Source organism: Arachis stenosperma, chromosome 2, assembly GCF_014773155.1.
Source record: "Arachis stenosperma cultivar V10309 chromosome 2, arast.V10309.gnm1.PFL2, whole genome shotgun sequence".
Classification (NCBI taxonomy): domain Eukaryota; kingdom Viridiplantae; phylum Streptophyta; class Magnoliopsida; order Fabales; family Fabaceae; genus Arachis; species Arachis stenosperma.
In genome coordinates, this window is record NC_080378.1 from 83,177,150 (window position 1) to 83,201,548 (window position 24,399).

Here is a 24,399-nt window from a genome sequence, read left to right on the forward strand (position 1 = left end):
AAAAAGCCTAGATATCTCTAGACCACTCAGCTGGAGGATCTATACACACGAGAAAGACAATTGAGGAGGCTCAAGAGCTCATTGATACAGTTGCTAGAAATCAGCATATGTACTTAAGTAGTGAGTCCTCCATGAAAGAAGAGGCTAAAGCAGTATCCACTGAACTTAGTCCTCCAGAACAAGTTGCTGAACTCAATCAGCAATTACTTGCTCTAACAAAATAGTTAGCAAAATTTAAAGAGATGCTACAAGACATTCGAAATGCTAACAAGAATTTGGAAGCACAATTAGATCAGATAAGACAACAATTATCTAAACAAATAACAGAATAGTGCCAACCTGTTCATTTGAGGAGTGAAAAGACATTGAATGCCTCAACTCAAAGTAGCAGGAAGCCAAGAAAGGAACAACTGACAGAGGATGACCAAGCCACTGTCCAAAATCCCTCTGAGGACAGTAAGAGCCCAGAAAAGAATGATTCTTGCGTTCAAACGCCAGAAAAGGGTGCAAAATTGGTGTTAAATGCCCAGTGGATGGCTAATTCTGGAGTCCAAACGCTAGAAAAGGGTGGAAAATTGGCGTTAAATGCCCATCCAGCCCCCAATCCTGGCGTTCAAATGCCAATAAGGGATCAGACACTTGCAGGTGCTGATAACAACCCCCTTAAGCAAGCATCTCCAACCACCTCTGTAGGAAATAAACCTACAGCAACTAAGGTTGAAGAATATAAAGCCAAAATGCCTTATCCTCAGAAACTCTGCCAAGCGAAATAGGATAAACAATTTTCTCACTTTGCAGACTATCTCAGGACTCTTGAAATAAAGATTCTGTTTGCAGAGGCACTTGAGCAAATACCCTCTTATGCTAAGTTCATGAAAGAGATCTTAAGTCATAAGAAGGATTGGAGAGAAAATGAAAAAGTTTTCCTCATTGAAGAATACAGTGCAGTCATTTTAAAAAGCTTACCAGGAAAGCTTTATGATACCATGCAAATTAGAGGGTGCTTGTACCAAGACAGCTTTATGCGACCTTGGGGCAAGTATCAACCTAATACCTGCATCCACTATCAGAAAGCTTGGTTTGACTGAAGAAGTCAAACCAACCCGAATATGTCTCCAACTTGCTGATGGCTCCATTAAAACTCCATCAGGCGTAATTGAGGACATGATTGTCAAGGTTAGGCCATTTGCATTTCCTACTAACTTTCTAGTGCTGAAAATGAAGGAGCACAAGAGTGCAACTCTCATTCTAAGAAGACCTTTCCTAGCAACTGGACAAACTCTCATTGACATCCAAAAAAGGGAGGTGACCTTGAGAGTCAATGAGGATGAGTTTAAGTTGAATGCTGTCAAAGCTATGCAGCATCCAAACACATCAAAAGACTGTATGAGCATTAACATTATTGACTCCCTGGTAGAAGAGGTCAATATGACTGAGAGTCTCGAATCAGAGCTAGAGAAAATTTTTAAAGATGTTCAGCCTGATCTGGAGGAACCAGAGAAAACAAAAGAACCTCTGATAACTCCTCATAAAGAGGAGAAGCCTTCTAAACCTGAGTTCAAACCACTACCACCATCCCTAAAATATGCATTTCTGGGAGAAGATGACACTTTTTCAGTGATCATAAGCTCTGCTTTAGAGCCACAGGAAGAGGAAACACTAATTCAGGTGCTAAGGACACACAAGACAGCTCTTGGGTGGTCCATAAGTAATCTTAAGGGCATTATCCTAGCCAGATGCATGCACAAGATCCTATTGGAGGATGATGCCAAGCCAGTGGTTCAACCACAGAGACGGCTGAATCCAGCCATGAAGGAGGTAGTGCAGAAAGAGATCACTAAATTACTAGAAGCTGGGATTATTTATCCTATTTCTGATAGCCCCTGGGTGAGCCCTGTCTAAGTTGTCCCCAAAAAGGGAGGCATGACAGTGGTTCATAATGAAAAGAATGAACTGGTTCCTACAAGAATAGTTACAGGGTGGCATATGTGTATTGACTACAGAAGGCTCAACACAGCCACCAGAAAGGATCATTTTCCTTTACCATTCATAGTCCAAATGCTAGAGAGACTAGCAGGTCATGAATACTACTGCTTTTTGGATGGCTACTCAGGTTACAACCAAATTGCAGTGGATCCTTAGGACCAAGAGAAAACAACATTCACATGTCTATCTGGAGTATTTGCATACAGAAGGATGCCATTTGGTCTGTGTAATGCACCTGCAACCTTTCAGAGGTGCATGCTCTCTATCTTCTCTGATATGGTAGAGAAATTTCTGGAAGTCTTCATGGATGACTTCTCAGTATTTGGAGACTCATTCAGCTCCTGTCTTGATCATCTAGCACTTGTTCTGAAAAGGTGCCAAGAGACTAACCTGGTTTTAAACTGGGAGAAATGTCACTTTATGCTGACTGAAGGAATTGTCCTTGGGCACAAAATTTCGAACAAAGAAATAGAGGTGGATCAAGCTAAGATAGAGGTAATTGAAAAATTACCACCACCTACCAATATTAAGGCAATCAGAAGCTTTCTAGGGCATGCAAGATTCAATAGGAGGTTTATAAAGGATTTTTCAAAAATTGCAAAACCTCTGAACAATCTGTTAGCTGCTGATATGCCATTTATCTTTGACACAGAGTGTCTGCAGGCGTTTGAGACTCTAAAAGCTAAGCTGGTCACATCACTAGTTATTTTTGCACCAGACTGGACATTACCATTTGAACTAATGTGTGATGCTAGTGACCATGCCATTAGTGCAGTATTGGGGCAGAGGCATGACAAGCTTCTGCATGTCATTTATTATGCTAGCCGTGTTTTGAATGACGCGCAGAAGAATTACACAACCACAAAAAAAGAGTTGCTTGCAGTGGTTTATGCCATTGACAAGTTCAAATCTTATTTAGTAGGATCAAAAGTGATTGTGTACACTGACCATGCTGCTCTAAAATATCTCCTCACAAAACAGGATTCAAAACCCAGACTCATAAGATGGGTGTTGCTTCTGCAAGAGTTTGATATAGAAATAAGAGACAGAAAAGGGACAGAAAACCAAGTAGCTGACCATCTGTCCCGGATAGAACCAGTAGCAGGAGCATCCCTCCCTCCTAGTGAGATCTCTGAAACCTTTGCGGATGAGCAATTGTTTGCCATTCAGGAAGCACCATGGTTTGCGAACATTGCGAACTATAAAGCTGTGAGGTTTATACCCAAAGAGTACAGTAGGCAGTAAACAAAAAATTGGTTTCTGATGCAAAGTACTACTTGTGGGATGAACCATATCTCTTTAAGAGGTGTGCAGACGGAATAATCCGTAGATGTGTACCTAGAGAAGAGGCGCGGAAGATCCTATGGCACTGCCATAGATCACAGTATGGAGGACATTTTGGAGGTGAGCGACTAGCCACAAGGGTCCTCTAATGTAGCTTCTACTGGCCCACTCTCTATATAGACTCCCGAGAGTTTGTACGAGTTCCGAGGGTTACCTGAAACTGTAGGTCGATCTCGGACGAGATCTTCTGTGATGGTCAAGGGTGTTGTGTCCGACTTGGTGATGATGCTGATCCTTCGTCCCCGGAGGATGGGGGTACATGCAAGGGACTCCGATGCTTAAGTTAGCAAGGGTATTAAGCAGGTATTGAGTAGAATCAGAGTATGAGTTATACCTGGGTGCTTTAGTGTATTTATAATGGTGTAGAGTGACCTCTTTAGATGAGATAAGTTAGTTATCTTATCTTATCTTTATCTTATCTTTGATTGGGGTCCTCTTATCTTCAAGGGAACCGCTTTTATCTCTACGGGCTTGGACTGTCCTTGGATTTGGGAGTGTTCCTCTATTTGGGCCCTTTATTTGGGCTTTCCTGTGACTTGGCCGAGCTCTTTGAGAAGAAGTCGGGTTGTCCCACGAGCCCTCATCAGTGACGGAGGGAGTCATTTTTGCAATAGACCATTGGAGACCCTACTCCTAAGGTATGGGGTGAAGGATAAGGTTGCCACACCTTATCATCCCCAAACAAGTGGGCAAACTGAGATATCCAACAGAGAGTTAAAAAGGATCTTGGAAAAGACTGTGGGGGCATCAAGAAAGGACTAGGCAAAGAAACTAGATGATGCTCTTTGGGCATACAGAACAGCCTTCAAAACACCAATTGGGATGTCCCCATATCAACTGGTGTATGGAAAGGCCTGTCACTTACCATTTGAACTAGAGCACAAAGCCTTTTGGGCTCTCAAGATACTAAACCTGGACAGTACTGCTGCTGGTGAAAAGAGGATCTTGCAGCTGCAAGAACTGGAAGAATTTAGGTCTCAAGCCTATGAAAACACCAAGATCTATAAGAAAAAAGCAAAAAGGAGACATGATCTCAACCTGGCACCAAGAAGTTTCGAAGAAGGACAACATGTGCTTCTCTACAACTCCAAACTGAAACTCTTTCCTGGGAAACTCAAATCAAGATGGTCCAGGCCCTTTCTAGTCACAAAAGTCTCACCTTATGGATACATAGAAATCATGAAAGAAAGCTCAAAGAGGACATTCACTGTGAATGGGCAAAGACTCAAGCACTACTTGGGTAGCATGGGGGAAGACCCCAAACAGAAGTATAATCTCAACTAGAGAAACCACCGTCGAGCTAGCGACGCTAAAAAAGCACTCTGTTGGGAGGCAACCCAACCTGAGGTAGTCTATTTTCATTATTATCTCAATAAAGGACTCAAGTAGAATTCTTCATATTGTGAGGAGCTAAGTTTGGTGTTGCACACTAAAACCTTCCAAGGGTGAATATGAAACTCTAAGTTTGGTGTTCCACCAAAAGACTCGCCCTGAAGAGTGCGTTGTAACCCTTCATTGATAAAGCATCTGCTCTAACAAATAGAGAAACTACTTGACGAATGTTTAATTTTTAATGCATTCTGAATAAAAGCACATGAGGTTTCTGCATTGTATTCAATTTATTGCATTAGGCAAAGAGCCAAGTTTGGTGTTTACACACCAAATTAAGTTAAAAAATTCACAGGCATACATGCATGCTAACTACTTTCTAAGTGCTTGGGGAAATAAGCAACTTCCAATGGTTTTACAGGAAGTCAATCAATCTCAGGAAGGAACCATACATCATCATCTAAGGAAGACATCAGGAGGTTGTATTGAACTATCTCTCAGTTATAGTGCTCTAATTGAAAGTATGAGTGAATATTGTTCTTAGGGATATCCATATTCTGCTTGTTCTCTCCCTAGTTACATATAAGTGTATTGGTCTAGGCCCTAGCTTTCATTTTCATCTTGCTTATATGTATGCTTGTTCCCTTAAGTCAATAAAAAAGAAGATGTTATGAAAAACAAGAGTGGAGTTATCTTGTGAAGTAAATTCTTAAGTTTGTGGTATGGTCATTGATCAGCTAAGTTGGTTCATCCACAAGGTATATAGGCAACTATATGCTCTAAACCACATCCTTGGAACACATCCTATGAGACTAACAAAAAAAAAAAGATCTTAATAAGAAAAGAGAAAGAGCAATAAGAGTTGAAAAGGAAAGAAAAACAATAAGAAATAAGGCTAGGCACCAAGGGTTGAATATTGAGGCATGTGTCTGTGGTGTTCCTGTGCAAGGGATATGCTTGGATGAATAAGCTCTTAGGGGTGTCTTATCACTTGGTAACTTGGGTTAACTAATCCGAAATTATCAGCTGAAAGTCCACTATCAAGAGTAACTTTTGCTACAGAGCACTTAGTAACCCAAAGAGGTGCTGGACACCAAGGTCTCAAGGAAGAAAAACAACAAACCATGTGCCTGTGGTGTGTATGTATGGGGGAAAGAGGCTCGAGGAGTAAGTCCTTAGGGGTGTCTTAACACCTAGCACCTTGAACCAACTGGTTTGGGAGTGTTGGCTGAAAGCTTATCATAAAGAGTCGCCCTCTTACAGAGCACTTAGCCTAAGAAGAATGCAATAAACCCTGGTAAGAAAGGGAGGATAAATAATAAGAATTCTCAAGGGATACAATCAAGAAAGTGTTCAAGGGCATGATAAAGGCCTGAAAACCAATGAAGGAATGAACCTAAGTTGCTATGCATGAAACCCCATAAACCAGGAATTTGACTTCTATATCAATGAATTGGTTATCTTGCTCTTTCATTCATCATTCCTGTGTTTTAGTACTTGCTTAGGGACAAGCAAGCTTTAAGTTTGGTGTTGTGATGCCAGGGCATCTTGGCCAGTTTCACTGACCTTTTCTTTACTGTTTTAGGGTAGTTTCATGCATTTTCTTAGTAAATAAGCAAGTTTTGGATGAAAATACACTTACACCTTGATTCAAGCAATTATTGTGAACTTTACATGATTTCATAAGGATTAGGCAGGAATTGTATGATATAATTGATGATGCATAATCTCATGACTTGGAACAGAGCTTTGATGCACCTTAATTGCTTGATTTCAGGACAAAGGAAGCAAGAAGGAGCTACGTTAGTAGCTGGTGCACGAAATTGTGATCATCAATGGCACCATCAACATGGTACGCTCAATTGCAATCTCAACTCTTTATCACAACTTCGCACAACTAACCAGCAAGTGCACTGGGTCATCCAAGTAATAAACCTTACGCGAGTAAGGGTCGATCCCACGGAGATTGTTGGTATGAAGCAAGCTATGGTCATCTTGTAAATCTCAATCAGGCGGATTCAAATGGTTATGGAGGATTGATAATTAAAAGATGAATAAAACATAAAATAAAGATAGAGATACTTATGTAATTCATTGGTGAGAATTTTAGATAAGCGTATGGAGATGCTTTATCCCTTCCGTCTCTCTACTTTTCTACTGTCTTCATCCAATCCTTCTTACTCCTTTCCATGGCAAGCTGTATGTTGGGCATCACCGTTGTCAATGGCTACAGTCCCGTCCTCTCAATGAAAATGTTCAACGCGCTCTGTCACAGCACGGCTATTCATCTGTCGGTTCTCGATCATGTCGGAATAGAATCCATTGATTCTTTTGCGTCTGTCACTAACGGCCCACAATCGCGAGTTTGAAGCTCGTCACAGTCATTCAATCCCTGAATCCTACTTAGAATACCACAGACAAGGTTTAGACCTTTCGGATTCTCAAGAATGCCGCCATCAATTCTAGCTTATACCATGAAGATTCTGATTAAGGAATCCAAGAGATATACATTCAAGCCTTGTTTGCATGTAGAACGGAGGTGGTTGTCAGGCACGCGTTCATAAGTGAGAATGATGATGAGGGTCACATAATCATCACATTCATCATGTTCTTGGATGCAAATGAATATCTTAGAACAAGAATAAGCTGAATAGAATGGAAGAACAATAGTAATTGTATTAATACTCGAGGTACAGCAGAGCTCCACACCTTAATCTATGGTGTGTAGAAACTCCACCGTTGAAAATACATAAGAACAAGGTCTAGGCATGGCCGAGAGGCCAGCCCCATGATCTAAGATAGCATAAGACTACTCGAAGATAGCTACCCAGATGAAAATACAATAGCAAAAGGTCTTATTTATAGAGAACTAGTAGCTTAGGGTTTACAGAAAAGAGTAAATGACATAAAAATCCACTTCTGGGCCCACTTGGTGTGTTCTTGGGCTGAGCATTGAAGCTTCCATGTGTAGAGACTCTTCTTGGAGTTAAACGCCAGCTTTTGTGCTAGTTTGGGCCTTTAACTCCCACTTCTGTGCCAGTTCCGGCGTTAAACGCCGGGAATTCTAAAGCTGATTTGGAACGCCTGTTTGGGCCATCAAATCTCGGGCAAAGTATGGACTATTATATATTGCTAGAAAGCCCTGGATGTCTACTTTCCAAATCAATTGAGAGCGCGCCAATTGGACTTCTGTAGCTTCAGAAAAGTCACTTCGAATGCAGGGAGGTCAGAATCCAACAGCATCTGCAGTCCTTTTTCAGCCTCTAAATCAGATTTTTGCTCATGTCCCTCAATTTCAGCCAGAAAATACTTGAAATCACAGAAAAACACACAAACTCATAGTAAAGTCCAGAAAAGTGAATTTTAAATAAAAACTACTAAAAATATAATAAAAACTAACTAAAACATACTAAAAACAATGCCAAAAAGCGTATAAATTATCCGCTCATCACAACACCAAACTTAAATTGTTGCTTGTTCCTAAGCAACTGAAAATCAAATAGGATAAAAAGAAGAGAATATACTATAAACTCCGAACTATCAATGAAACTTAGCTCCAATTAGATGAGCAAGACTTGTAGCTTTTTGCCTCTGAACAGTTTTGGCATCTCACTTTATCCTTTGAGGTTCAGAATGATTGGCATCTATAGGAACTCAGAATCCGGATAGTGTTATTGGTTCTCTTAGTTAAGTATGATGATTCTTGAACACAGCTACTTTATGAGTCTTGGCCATGGCCCAAAGCACTCTGTTTTCTAGTATTACTACCGGATACATCCATGCCACAGACACATAACTGGGTGAACCTTTTCAGATTGTGACTCAGCTTTACTAGAGTCCCCAATTAGAGGTGTCCAGGGTTCTTAAGCACACTCTTTTTGCTTTGGATCACGACTTTAACCGCTCAGTCTCAAGTTTTCACTTGACACCTTCACGCCACAAGCACATGGTTAGGGACAGCTTGGTTTAGCCGCTTAGGCCAAGATACTATTCCTGTGGGCCCTCCTATCCACTGATGCTCAAAGCCTTGGATCCTTTTTATTTTTACCCTTGCCTTTTGGTTTAAAGGGCTATTGGCTTTTTCTGCTTGCTCTTTCTTTTTCTTTTTTTTTGAATTCATTGCTTTTTCTTGCTTCAAGAATCATTTTTTTATGATTTTTCAGATCCTCAGTAACATGTCTCCTTTTTCATCATTCTTTCAAGAGCCAACAATTTTAACATTCATGAATCAACAAATTCAAAAGACATATGCACTGTTCAAGCATACATTCAGAAATCAAAAAGTATTGCCACCACATCAAAATAATTAATCTGTTATAAAATTCGAAATTCATGCAATTCTTCTCTTTTTCAATTAAGAACATTTTTCATTCAAGAAAGGTGATGGATTCATAGGACATTCATAACTTTAAGGCATAGACACTAAGACACTAATGATCATAAGACACAAACATAAATAAAACATAAAGCATAATTTTCGAAAAACAGAAAAATAAAGAACAAGGAGATTAAAGAACGGGTCCACCTTAGTGATGGCGACTTGTTCTTCCTCTTGAAGATCTTATGGAGTGCTTGAGCTCCTCAATGTCTCTTCCTTGCCTTTGTTGCTCCTCTCTCATGATTCTTTGATCTTCTCTAATTTCATGGAGGAGGATGGAATGTTCTTGGTGCTCCACCCTTAGTTGTCCCATGTTGGAACTTAATTCTCCTAGGGAGGTGTTAATTTGCTCCCAATAGTTTTGTGGAGGAAAGTGCATCCCTTGAGGCATCTCAAGGATTTCATGATGAGGAATTTCCTCATGCTCATGTCTATGAGTGGGATCTCCTGTTTGCATTGAGCTCCTTCCACACAGATATCTATGAGGACTTGGTCCAACCTTTGATTAAAGTTGACCTTTTTTGAGTTTGAAAAGGGACCTCGGGGATCACCTTCTTCTTGGCCACAACTTCATAGAAGTGGTCTTGATGCACCCTTGAGATGAATCTCTCCATCTCCCATGACTCAGAGGTGGAGGCTTTTGCCTTCTCTTTCCTCTTTCTAGAGGTTTCTCCGGCCTTAGGTGTCATAAATGGTTATGGAAAAACAAAAAGCAATGCTTTTACCACACCAAACTTAGAAGGTTTGCTCGTCCTCGAGCAAAAGAAGAAAGAAGAGAGTAGAAGAAGAAGAAATAGAGGAGATGGAGGGGGGCTTTGTGTTTCGGCCAAGGGGGAGAAGTAGTGTTTAGGTTGTGTGAAAATGAGGGGGTGAAGATGGGTTTATATAGGGGTGGAGAGGGGGGGTATGGTTCGGCCATTCTGGGTGGGTTTGGGAGGGAAAGTGGTTTGAATTTGAATGGTGAGGTAGGTGGGGTTTTATGAAGGATGGATGTGAGTGGTGAAGAGAATGGTGGGATTTGATAGGTGAGGGGTTTTTGGAGAAGAGGTATTGAGGTGATTGGTGAATGGGTGAAGAAGAGAGAGAGTAGTGGGGTAGGTGGGGATCCTGTGGGGTCCACAGATCCTGAGGTGTCAAGGATAGCTCATCCCTGCACCAAGTGGCGTGTAAAACGCCCTTTCTGCTAATCCTGGCGTTAAACACCGGGCTGCTGCCCTTTTCTGGCGTTAAACGCCAGTCTGGTGCCCCTTTCTGGCGTTAAATGCCCAGAATGGTGCCAGACTGGGCGTTAAACGCCCATTTGCTGCCCTTACTGGCGTTTAAACGCCAGCAAGCTTTTCCTCCAGAGTGTGCTGTTTTTCTTTCTGTTTTTCATTCTGTTTTTGCTTTTTCAATTATTTTTGTGACTTCTCATGATCATCAACCTATAGAAAACATAAAATAACAATGGAAAATAGATAAATATAACATTGGATTGCCTCCCAACAAGTGCTTCTTTAATGTCAGTAGCTTGACAGTGGGCTCTCATGGAGCCTCACAGATGTTCAGAGCAATGTTGGAACCTCCCAACACCAAACTTAAAGTTTGAATGTGGGAGTTCAACACCAAACTTAGAATTTGGTTGTGGCCTCCCAACACCAAACTTAGAGTTTGACTGTGGGGGCTCTGTTTGACTTTGTTTTGAGAGAAGCTCTTCATGCTTCCTCTCCATGGTTATAGAGGGATATCCTTGAGCCTTAAACACAAAGGATTCTTCATTCACTTGAATGATCAATTCTCCTCTGTCAATATCAATCGCAGCCTTTGCTGTGGCTAAGAAGGGTCTGCCAAGGATGATGGATTCATCCATGCACTTCCCAGTCTTTAGGACTATGAAATCAGCAGGGATGTAATGGTCTTCAATCTTTACCAGAACATCCTCTACAAGTCCATAAGCTTGTTTTCTTGAATTGTCTGCCATCTCTAGTGAGATTCTTGCAGCTTGTACCTCAAAGATCCCTAGCTTCTCCATTACAGAGAGAGGCATGAGGTTTATGCTTGACCCTAGGTCACACAGAGCCTTCTCGAAGGTCATGGTGCCTAATGTTCAAGGTATTGAGAACTTTCCAGGGTCCCATCTCTTTTGAGGTAATCTCTACCTAGTCAAGTCATCCAGTTCTTTGGTGAGCAAAGGGGGTTCATCCTCCCAAGTCTCATTACCAAATAACTTGTCATTTAGCTTCATGATTGCTCCAAGGTACTTAGCAACTTGCTCTTCAGTGACATCTTCGTCCTCTTCAGAGGAAGAATACTCATCAGAGCTCATGAATGGCAGAAGTAATTCCAATGGAATCTCTATAGTCTCAGTGTGAGCCTCAGATTCCCATGGTTCCTCATTAGGGAACTCATTGGAGACCAGTGGACGTCTATTGAGGTCTTCCTCAGTGGCGATCACTGCCTCTTCCTCCTCTCCAATTTCAGCCATGTTGATGGCCTTACACTATCCTTTTGGATTCACTTCTGTATTGCTTGGAAGAGTACTAGGAGGGAGTTCAGTAACTTTCTTACTCAGCTGACCCACTTGTGCCTCCAAGTTTCTAATGGAAGACCTTGTTTCAGTCATGAAACTTTGAGTGGTTTTGATTAGATCAGAGACCATGGTTGCTAAGTCAGAGTGGCTCTGCTTAGAATTCTCTGTCTGTTGTTGAGAAGATGATGGAAAAAGCTTGCCATTGCTAAACCTGTTTCTTCCACCATTATTGTTGTTGAAACTTTGTTGAGGTCTCTGTTGATCATTCAATGAGAGATTTGGATGATTTCTCCATGAAGGATTATAGGTGTTTCCATAGGGTTCTCCCATGTAATTCACTTCTTCCATTGATGGGTTCTCAAGATCATAAGCTTCTTCTTTAGATGAAGCGTCCTTAGTACTGCCTGGTGCAGCTTGCATTCCAGACAGACTTTGAGAAATCATATTGACTTGCTGAGTCAATATTTTGTTCTGAGCCAATATGACATTCAGAGTATCAATCTCAAGAACTCCTTTCTTCTGATTCGTCCCATTGTTCACAGGATTCCTTTCAGAAGTGTACATGAATTGGTTATTTGCAACCATTTCAATGAGTTCTTGAGCTTCTGCAGGCGTCTTCTTCAGATGAAGAGATCCTCCAGCAGAGCTATCCAATGACATCTTGGACAGTTCAGATGGACCATCATAGAAGATACCTATGATGCTCCATTTAGAAAGCATGTCAGAGGGACACTTTCTGATCAATTGTTTGTATCTTTCCCAAGCTTCATAGAGGGATTCACCTTCCTTCTGTCTGAAGGTTTGGACTTCCACTCTAAGTTACTCAATTTTTGAAGAACTTTGCCAAGAAGGCATTGACTAGCTTTTTCCCAAGAGTTCAGGCTTTCTTTAGGTTGTGAGTCCAACCATATCCTAGCTCTGTCTCTTACAGCAAAAAGAAATAGCATAAGTCTGTAGACCTCAGGGTCAATCCCATTGGTCTTGATAGTGTCACAGATTTGCAAGAATTCAGCTAAAAACTGATGAGGATCTTCCAGTGGAAGTCCATGGAACTTGCAGTTCTGTTGCATTAGAGAAACTAATTGAGGCTTAAACTCAAAGTTGTTTGCTCCAATGGCAGGGATAGAGATGCTTCTCCCATAGAAGTCGGGATTAGGTGCAGTAAATTCACCCAGTACCTTCCTTGCATTGCTGGCATTGTTGTTGTTTTCGGCTGCCATGTCTTCTTCTTGTTTGAAGATTTCTGTTAGGTCCTCTACAGAGAGTAGTGCTTTAGCTTCTCTTAGCTTCCGCTTTAAGGTCCTTTCAGGTTCAGGGTCAGCCTCAACAAGAATGCTTTTGTCTTTGCTCTTGCTCATATAAAAGAGAAGAGAACAAGAAAATATGGAATCCTCTATGTCACAGTATAGAGATTCCTTGAGATGTCAGAGGGAAAGAAGAATAGAAGGAGGAGGTAGAAGAAGAAGAATTCGAACTTATCAAGAGAGATAGAGTTCGAATTGTTGATAGTCAAGGAGTGTTAGTCCTTAAATAGAAGGATGTGAGAAGAGGGGAAGAATTTTCGAAAATAAATTAAAAGATTTTGAAGAAATTTTGAAAAACTGAAGAATGATTTTCGAAAATTAAAGTTGGGAAAGAAATAAAGTGATTTTTGAAAAAAATTTTGAAATTAGAAATCAAAAGGATATGATTGAAAACTATTTTAAAAAAGATGTGATTAAGAAGATATGATTGAAAAACAATTTAAAAAGATTTTATTTTTAAAATTAATGACTTGGCTAACAAGAAATTTTAAAAGATATGATTCAGACATTAAACCTTTCTCAACAAAAAAGACAACATACTTGAAATGTTTGAATAAAATCATTAATTGTTAGCAAGTATTTTTGAAAATGGAAAGAAATTCATTTTGAAAATATATGATTGAAAAGATATGATTTGAAAAAGATTTGATTTTGAAAAATTATGAAAACTTGAAAAAAAATCTGAATTAAAAACAAAATCTTCCCTCTTGTGCCATCCTGGCTTTAAACGCCCAGAATAGTATCCATTCTGGCGTTTAACGCCCAAAACTCTACCTTTTTGGGCGTTAAACGCCCAGCCAGGTACACTGGCTGGCGTTTAAACGCCAGTTTTCCTTCTTCACTGGGCGTTTTGAACGCCCAGCTTTTTTTGTGTAATTCCTCTGCTGCATGTTTTGAATCTTCAATTCTATGTATTATTGACTTGAAAAGACACAAATTAAAAATTTTTTTTTTGAATTTTTTAATGATGCAACTAAAATCAAATAAACAATGCATGCAAGACACCAAACTTAGAAGTTTGTATACTATTGACACTAACAAATTGAGAATGCATATGAGAAACAACAAAACACTCAAGACAAGAGAATTTAAAGATCAGAGCAAGGAAATCATCAAGAACAACTTGAAGATCAAATGAAGAACATAATGCTTGTAATTTTCGAAAATTAGAAGACTAAAAACATGCAATGGACACCAAACTTAAAATTAGACACTAGACTCAAACAAGAAACATAAAATTATTTTTTTGGTTTTAAGATTTTATAATTTTTTTATTTTTTCGAAAATTATATGGAAAATAAAATAAAGAGATTCAAAATTTTAATAAGAATTCCAGGAATCATGCAATATTAGTCTAAAGCTTTAGTCTAAAAAGATTAGACATGGCTAGCGAAGCTTCAGCAGGACATTGCATTCAAGAGCTAAATTGATGAGAATCAATCAGCTTTGGTGATGATGAAAACATCACCTTGAAACTCTAGAATTCATTCTTAAAAATTCTGAAGAAAAATACCTAATCTATGCAACAAGATGAACCGTTAGTTGTCCAAACTCGAATAATCCCCGGCAACGGCGCCAAAAACTTGGTGCACGAAATTGTGATCATCAATGGCGCCATCAACATGGTACGCTCAATTGCAATCTCAACTCTTTATCACAACTTCGCACAACTAACCAGCAAGTGCACTGGGTCGTCCAAGTAATAAACCTTACGCGAATAAGGGTCGATCCCACGGAGATTGTTGGTATGAAGCAAGCTATGGTCATCTTGTAAATCTCAGTCAGGCGGATTCAAATGGTTATGGAGGATGGATAATTAAAAGATGAATAAAACATAAAATAAAGATAGAGATACTTATGTAATTCGTTGGTGAGAATTTCAGATAAGCGTATGGAGATGCTTTGTCCCTTCCGTCTCTCTGCTTTCCTACTGTCTTCATCCAATCCTTCTTACTCCTTTCCATGGCAAGCTGTATGTTGGGCATCACCGTTGTTAATGGCTACAGTCCCGTTCTCTCAGTGAAAATGTTCAACCCGCTCTATCACAGCACGGCTATTCATCTGTCGGTTCTCGATCATGTCAGAATAGAATCCATTGATTCTTTTGCGTCTGTCACTAACGCCCCACAATCGCGAGTTTGAAGCTCGTCACAGTAATTCAATCCCTGAATCCTACTCAGAATACCACAGACAAGGTTTAGACCTTCCGGATTCTTAAGAATGCCGCCATCAATTCTAGCTTATACCACGAAGATTCTGATTAAGGAATCCAAGGGATATACATTCAAGCCTTGTTTGCATGTAGAACGGAGGTGGTTGTCAGGCACGCGTTCATAAGTGAGAATGATGATGAACGTCACATAATCATCACATTCATCATGTTCTTGGGTGCAAATGAATATCTTAGAACAAGAATAAGCTGAATTGAATGGAAGAACAATAGTAATTGCATTAATACTCGAGGTACAGCAGAGCTCCACACCTTAATCTATGGTGTGTAGAAACTCCACCGTTGAAAATACATAAGAACAAGGTCTAGGCATGGCCGAGAGGCCAGCCCCATGATCTAAGATAGCATAAGACTACTCGAAGATAGCTACCCAGATGAAAATACAATAGCAAAAGGTCTTATTTATAGAGAACTAGTAGCTTAGGGTTTACAGAAATGAGTAAATGACATAAAAATCCACTTCCGGGCCCACTTGGTGTGCGCTTGGGCTGAGCATTGAAGCTTTCATGTGTAGAGACTCTTCTTGGAGTTAAACGCCAGCTTTTGTGCCAGTTTGGGCGTTTAACTCCCACTTCTGTGCCAGTTCTGGCGTTAAACGCCAGGAATTCTGAAGCTGATTTGGAACGCCGGTTTGGGCCATCAAATCTCGGGCAAAGTATGGACTATTATATATTGCTAGAAAGCCCTGGATGTCTACTTTTCAACTCAATTGAGAGAGCGCCAATTGGGTTTCTTTAGCTCCAGAAAATCTACTTTGAATATAGGGAGGTCAGAATCCAATAGCATCTGCAGTCCTTTTTCAGCCTCTGAATCAGATTTTTGCTCAGGTCCCTCAATTTCAGTCAGAAAATACATGAAATCACAGAAAAACACACAAACTCATAGTAAAGTCCAGAAAAGTGAATTTTAAATAAAAACTAATAAAAATATAATAAAAACTAACTAAAATATACTAAAAACATACTAAAAACAATGCCAAAAAGCATATAAATTATCCGCTCATCAGTAGCCACGTTAATCTAATTAACATGACCACTAACGTGGAATGGGAACAAGATTGTAGTGTTAATGGAAAAAGTGATCGCCAATAACGCCCTCGAAGCCATCATAGCCCACGTTAGTTGCCACGTTAATTACATTAACGTGGTAGCTAACGTAGAGGAGGAAAAGGAGCTCCAACGTTAGTGGTAAAAATGATTGCCACTAACGTTCCACAAAGGCACAATGAAGCCACGTTAAGAGTCACGTTAATCCAATTAACGCGAACTCTAACGTGGGATGAAGAACCAATCACCAACGTTAGTGACACTCACCTTTGTCACTAACGTTGGACCAATCCAAGAGTGCCGACGTTAGTGGTCACGTTAAGACCACTAACGTGAGAGATAACGTGGAGCTAAGCATGATAAGCCAACGTTAGTGACACTCACCTTTTGTCGCTAACATTGGAGATGGCAATCATTACCACGTTAGTGGCCACGTTAATCTAATTAACGTGAACTCTAACATGGGAAGGAAGGGCGTTTGGAGCATTAGTGACAAAGGTAAGTGTCACTAACGCTCTCGAAGCTTAGGCATGCCCATGTTAAGAGTCACGTTAGTTATACTAATGTGAACTCTAACGTAGGGAAAGGGGGCACAAGGCAACGTTATTGAAAAATGTGATTCCCAATAACGTTTGCGAAGGACCAAGAGGCAACGTTAGTGGTCACGTTAGTGCCACTAACGTTGAAGTTAACGTTGATCATTTTGGGTTGGAAAGTTAGTGAACAAGGTGATTGTCACTAACGTTCTTGAACCCACATCCTCACTTAACGTTAATGCTACTAACGTCCTAACTAACGCCCATTCCTAACTCACATTTTTCTGCAAACAAAGCTGAGCCCACTGAAGATTGTAACTGCTTCAACTCATGATCAAAGGCCCATATCCAAGACTTGAAGAACTCACTAGAAGATAAAGAAGAGTAGTATATATAGGAATAGTTTTGAACTATAGAGGAGCTTGGCACTTTTGGGAGAACTACACTCTGTATATTTACTTTTTGCATTTTCTAGTTTGGGAAGCATCTATTCTATTCTACCATTTTTCATTTCCATTTCCAGAGCTATGAACAACTAAACCCCTTTCATTTGGTTAGGGAGCTCTGTTGTAATTTGATGGATCAATTATAGTTTTCATTCTTCTTCCTCTTTCTTTTCTCTTGATTTACTAGAAAGCTTTCGATTTTAATCTAATTGATTAGTTGTCTTGGAAAAGAAACTCTTCATAATTGGATCTCCTCTGAGCCTTGGAAAAGGGATGAGGAGATCATGCTAGAAATGCTTTCTCATGTTGGACCAAATTGGGGTTTAGGCGGATATAGTGACATGTAATCCTCCCAACACTTTGCTTTGGAAATACATATGGTATAATCAGTGACCATACTTCATCTCTTCCCATGAGCAATTAAATCAAGAAATTGGGCAATTTTTCAAGCTTAGAGAGATTGGATTGCCAAGGAATTGGGATCCAATCACTTAAGATTGCCAAGGAGATCAATGAATGCATTGATTGAGGAAGAGATGAGAATGAACTTGATCCGGAGAATGCAACATCTCCTAAGTCCAATGAATTCCCCATCTCTGATCTTACCCTTTCTCTTTACTTTATGCCATTTATTTCCATGTTCATATCCCCATATCCCCATTTAAGATTCTGCACTTTATTTTCTGCAATTTACTTTTCTGCCATTTAATTTCCTACAAATCTCAACTACATTTTTGTTTAGCTCAACTAGCACACTCTTCCAACTAAAGTTGCTTGACCAATCAATCCCTGTGGGATTCGACCTCACTCTATTGTGAGTTTTTACTTGACGACAATTTGGTAAACTTGCCGAAAAGAAATTTGTTGAGAGACAAGTTTTCGTGCATCAGCTATAGAAGTCCAAATGGCGCGCTCTCAATTGCGTTGGAAAGTCGACATCCAGGGCTTTCCAGAAATATATAATAGTCCATACTTTGTCGGAGTTTAGACGACACAAACTGGCATTAACGCCAGCTTTCTGCCCTATTCTGGCGTTAAACACCAAAAACAAGTTGCAAGCTAGAGTCAAACGCCAGAAACAAGTTACAAACTGGCGTTTAACTCCAAGGAAGACCTCTACACGTGAAAGCTTCAATGCTCAGCCCAAGCACACACCAAGTGGGCTTGAAAGTGGATTTCTGCATCATTTACTTATTTCTGTAACCCTAGTAACTAGTTTAGTATAAATAGAACTTTTTACTATTGTATTAGATATCTCTGGATGACCTTTTAGAACATCTTGGATCATTGTTAGTCCTTAGACATTGGGGGCTGGGCTCACGGCCAAGCCTACCCTATTTTCACTTATGTATTTTCAACGGTGGAGTTTCTACACACCATAGATTAAGGTGTGGAGCTCTGCTGTTCTTCGAGTATTAATACAAAGTACTATTGTTCTTCTATTCAATTCATGCTTACTCTTATTCTAAGATATTCATTTTCACACAAGAACATGATGAATGTGATGATTATGTGACACTCATCACCATTCTCACTTATGAACGCGTGATTGACAACCACTTCCATTTTACATGAAAACAAGCTTGAATGTATATCTCTTGGGTTTCTAATCAATGATTCACATCGACTCCCCTTTGACAATGGAGCATCTGAATCCAAGATTAGAATCTCCGTGGTACAAGCTAGAATCAATTGGCAGCATTCTTGAGATCCGAAAAGTCTAAACCTTGTTTGTGGTATTCTGAGTAGGATTTGGGATGGGATGACTGTGACGAGCTTCAAACTCGCGACTTTAGGGTGTGGTGACAGACGCAAAAGGATAGTAAATCCTATTCCTGCACGATCGAGAACCAACAGCTGATTAGCCATACGATATCTGTGCATGGTATTTTTCATCCGAGATGAGCAATCCGACAGTTGATTAGCCGTACAAAAACCGTAGAGGACCATTTTCACTGAGAGGACGGAAAGTAGCCATTGACAACGGTGACACCCAACATACAGCTTGCCATGGAAAGGAGTATGAAGGATTGGATGAAGGCAATAGAAAAGCAGAGATTCAGAAGGAACAACGCATCTCCATACGTGATAAACCCCTATTTTATGGTTTATCTAGTGCTTAATTGAGTGGATTTTATCAATCTTTCATACACTTATTCATACTAATTGCATGAGTTTACATTTTCCTTCCGGATTTTGTGCTATGATTGAAAACATGCTTTTTTTGGACTTTAAATTTGCTATGTTTAAATCTCTCTTATTACCATTCGATGCCTTGATATGTGTGTTAAGTGATTTCAGAGTTTACAGGGCAGGAATGGCTTAGATGTGGAAAGGAAGCATGCAAAAGTAGAAGGAATACAAGAAATTGAAGGAACTGCAAAGCTGTCAGCCTGACTCTCTCGCACTAAAATGACCATAACTTAAGCTACATAGATCCAAATGATGCAGTTCTAGTTGCGTTGGAAAGCTAACGTCCGGGGCTTCGATTTGATATATAATTCACCATAGTGGCCGTACAGCAAAATGACACGCACACGTGAATTACACGGACGCGTCGTTCTGCAGAAATTCCAGCGACCTGCACGTGTTTGAATTTGGTCCCAGCGATTTCTGGGCTATTTCCGGCCCAGCTTCAAGCCCAAAAAACACATATTAAAGGCTACAAAGTGGAGGAATGAAGGGAGACGATTCATTTTTCACTTTTCATAATTTAGATGTAGTTTTAAAGAGAGAGAGATAGAGGCTCTTTCCTCTCTCTTAGGATTTAGGATTAGGATTTCTATTAGGATTAGGATTTATTTCTTCTTCATCATAGGTTCAATGTTCCTTTATTCCAATTTTTCTCAAACTTTTATTCATTCTATTATTTTATTTTAGTTTGCCAAATTTAGCTTTCTACATCCTTGGCTTTAGTTGATTAATTAGTAACTCTTGATTTGTCAAACTCATTGTGATTGATAATTGATATCTTTGCTGATTGATTTAGATTCCTATAACTCTAGTCTTTCCTCAAGAGTTGACTAGGACTTTAGGTGTTAAATTGATTTAGCCACTTGACTTACCTTCATAGTTAGAGGTTGACTTAGTGGGAGCAAAAATATAATTCTCATCACCATTGATAAGGATAACTAGGATAGGACTTCCAGTTTTCATACTTTGGCAAGAGCTTTTTTTTGCTATTGATTTAATTCCCTGCAATCTATTTTTCTCATTCAACCTTTCAAAAACCCAAAATAAAATATATCTTTTTCTATAACCAATAATAAATCATACTTCCCTGCAATTCCTTGAGAAGACGACCCGAGGTTTGAATACTTCGGTTATTTATTTTTATTGGGTTTGCTTAAGTGACAAACAAAACTTTTGTACGAAAGGATTCTCTGTTGGTTTAGAAACTATAATTATAACGCAAACTTATTTGTGAAATTCTTTATCGATAGAAAATCCGTTTGTCAATACGCTTATCTGAAATTCCCACCAATGAATTACATAAGTATATCTATCTTTATTTTATGCTTATTTACCTTTTAATTATCAAAACTCCATAACCATTTGAATCTGCCTGACTGAGATTTACAAGATGACCATAGCTTGCTTCAAGCCGACAATCTCCGTGGGATCGACCCTTACTCACATAAGGTTTATTACGTGGATGACCCAGTGCACTTGCTGGTTAGTTGTGCGAAGTTGTGAAAAAGAGTTGAGATTACAATTGTGCGTACCAAGTTGTTGGCGCCATTGAGATCACAATTTCGTGCACCAAGTTTTTGGCGCCGTTGCGGGGGATTGTTCGAGTTTGGACAACTGACGGTTCATCTTGTTGCTCAGATTAGGTAATTTTCTTCTTGTTTCAACTTCTATTTTATTTTCAAAAAGTTTTCAAAAATATTTCAAAATTTTTCTTCTTTTTTTTTTCGTTCTTTTTCAAAAAAATAATTTTCAAAAAATCCAAAAAAATTATAAAATCATAAAAACAAAAAATTTTGTGTTTCTTGTTTGAGTCTAGTGTCAAATTTTAAGTTTGGTGTCAATTGCATTTTTTTTAAATTTGTGCATTTTTCGAAAAATTCATGCATTGCATTCTTCATGATCTTCAAGTTGTTCTTAACAAGTCTTCTTGTTTGATCTTCATATTTTCTTGTTTTTGTATCTTTTCTTGTTTTTCATATGCATTCTTGTTTTGTTAGTGTCTAACCATTAAAAATTTCTAAGTTTCATGTCTTGCATGTTTTTCTTTTCTTAAAAATTTTTCAAAAATAAGTTCTTGATGTTCATCATGATCTTCAAAGTGTTCTTGGTGTTCATCTTGACATTCAAAGTGTTCCTGCATGCATAATTGGTTTTGATCCAAAATTTTCATGTTTTGAGTCTTTTGTGGTTTTTCTCTTTCCTCATAAAAATTCAAATATAAAAAAATATATTTCCCTTATTTCTCTCATAAATTTCGAAATCTTTGGGTTGACTTAGTCAAAATTTTTTAAAATAAGTTGTTTCTTGTTAGTCAAGTCAAGATTTCAATTTTAAAAATCCTATCTTTTCAAAATCTTTTTCAAAAATCAAATCTTTTTCATTTTTCTTATTATTTTCGAAAATTTTAAAAATTGATTTTCAAAATCTTTTTCTTAATTTTATTTCATAATTTTCAAATACTTTACTAACAATTAATGTGATTGATTCAAAAATTTGAAGTTTGTTACTTTCTTGTTGAGAAAGGTTCAATCTTTAAATTCTAGAATCATATCTTTTAGTTTCTTGTTAGTCAAGTAATCAACTTTAATTTTCAAAATAAAATCTTTCTAAATTTCTTTTTCAAATCTTTTTCAAAATAAATGTCAATCATATCTTTTTAATCATATCTTTTCAATCATATCTTTTCAAACATATATTTTTCATATCATATCTTTTTCAAAATCAATTTCAAAATCTTTTCTAACTTGTGATCTTTTCAAAATTGATTTTCAAATCTTTTTTTCAATTAACCACTTAACTTTTTGTTTGATCTTAAAATTCTTATCTTTTTCAAAATCACCTAACTAACTTTCTCTCTCTAATTTTCGAAAATTCTTCACCCTTTTTCAAAAATTCTTTTAATTAACTAATTGTTTCAAATTTTAATTTTAATTTTATTTCTTCTCTTAATTTTCGAATTCTAACTAAATTTTAAAATAAAAACAAAAATATTTTTCTTTTCTTTTCTTCTAATTTTTGAATTTCCCTCTCTCTCTTTCTATTTATTTTATTTATTTACTAACACTTCTCTTCTCAAAATTTGAGCCCCTCCCTTCTCTGTGTTCGAATTTTTCTTCTTCTTCTTTCATTCTTATTCTTCTACTCACATAAAGGAATATCTATACTGTGACATAGAGGATTTCTCTTCTTTTTCACATGAGCAGGAGCAAGGATAAGAACATTCTTGTTGAAGCTGATCCAGAACCTAAAAGGACTCTGAAGAGGAAGCTAAGAGAAGCTAAAACACAACACTCTGAAGAGGACTTTACTGAAATTTTTGAAAAAAAAGTAGAGATGGCCGAACCCAATAACAATGGTGGAGGTGCAAGGAAGATGCTTGGTGACTTTACTGCACCAAATTCCAACTTCCTCATGGAAGAAGCATCTCAATCCCTGCCATTGGAGCAAACAATTTTGAGCTAAAGCCTTAATTAGTTTCTCTGATGTAACAAAATTGCAAGTTTTATGGACTTCCATCAGAAGATACTTTTCAGTTCTTAACTGAATTCTTGCAGATCTGTTATACTATTAAGACCAACGGAGTTGATCCCGAGGTCTACAAGATTATGCTTTTCCTTTTTACTGTAGAGACAGAGCTAGAACATGGTTGGACTCTCAGCCTAAAGATAGCCTGAACTCTTGGGATAAGCTGATTACGGCTTTCTTAGCCAAATTCTTTCCTCCTCAAAAGCTAAGCAAGCTTAGAGTGGATGTTCAAACCTTCAAGCAGAAAAGAAGGTGAATCCCTCTATGAAGCTTGGGAAAGATACAAGCAACTGACCAAAAAGTGTCCTTCTGACATGCTCTCAGAATGGACCATCCTGGATATATTATATGATGGTCTATCTGAATTATCTAAGATGTCATTGGACCATTCTGCATGTGGATCTATTCACCTGAAGAAAACGCCTGCAGAAGCTCAGGAACTCATTGAAATGGTTGCAAATAACCAGTTCATGTATATTTCTGAAAGGAATCATGTGAGTAATGGGATACCTCAGAGGAAGGGAGTTCTTGAAATTGATGCTCTAAATGCCATATTGGCTCAGAACAAAATGTTGACTCAGCAAGTCAATATGATTTCTCAGAGTCTGAATGGATTGCAAAATGCATCCAACAGTACTAAAGAGGCATCTTCTGAAGAAGAAGCTTATGATCTTGAGAACCCTGCAATGGCAGAGGTGAGTTACATGGGTGAAGCCTATGGAAATACCTATAATCCCTCATGGAGAAATCATCTAAATTTCTCATGGAAGGATCAACAAAAGCCTCAATAAGGCTTTAATAATGGTGGAAGAAACATGTTTAGCAATAGCAAGCCTTTTCCATCACCCTCTCAGTAACAGACATAGAATTCTGAGCAGAGCCCCTCTAGCTTAGCTAACATAGTCTCTGATCTATTTAAGGCCACTCTAAGTTTTATGAATGAAATAAGGTCCTACATTAGAAATTTGGAGGCACAAGTGGGCAAACTGAGTAAAAGAGTCACTAAAACTTCTCCTAGTACTCTCCAAGCAATATAGAAGAGAATCCAAAAAGAAAGTGTAAGGCCATAACCTTACTTGGTGTGGCCGAACCTGGAAAGGAGGAGAAGGACGTGAATCCCAATGAGGAAGACCTCATGGGACGTCCTCTGGACAAAAGGAGTTCCCATTTGAGGAACCTAAGGAATCTGAGGCTCATCTAGAGACCATAGAGATTCCATTGAACCTACTTCTGCCATTCATCAGCTCTGATGAATATTCTTCCTCTGAGAAAGATGAAGATATTACTGAAGAGCAAGTTACTAAGTACCTTGGAGCAATCATGAAGCTGAATTCCAAGTTATTTGGTAATAAGACTTGGGTGGATGAACCCCCACCTGCTCACTAATGAACTGAATGACTTGGTTAGGCAGCAATTACCTCAAAAGAAATAGGATCCTGGTAAATTCTTAATTCCATGTACCATAGGCACCATGACCTTTGAGAAGGCTCTGTGTGACCTGGGGTCAGGCATAAACTTAATGCCACTCTCTGTAATAGAGAAACTGGGAATCTTTGAGGTATAGGCTGCCAAA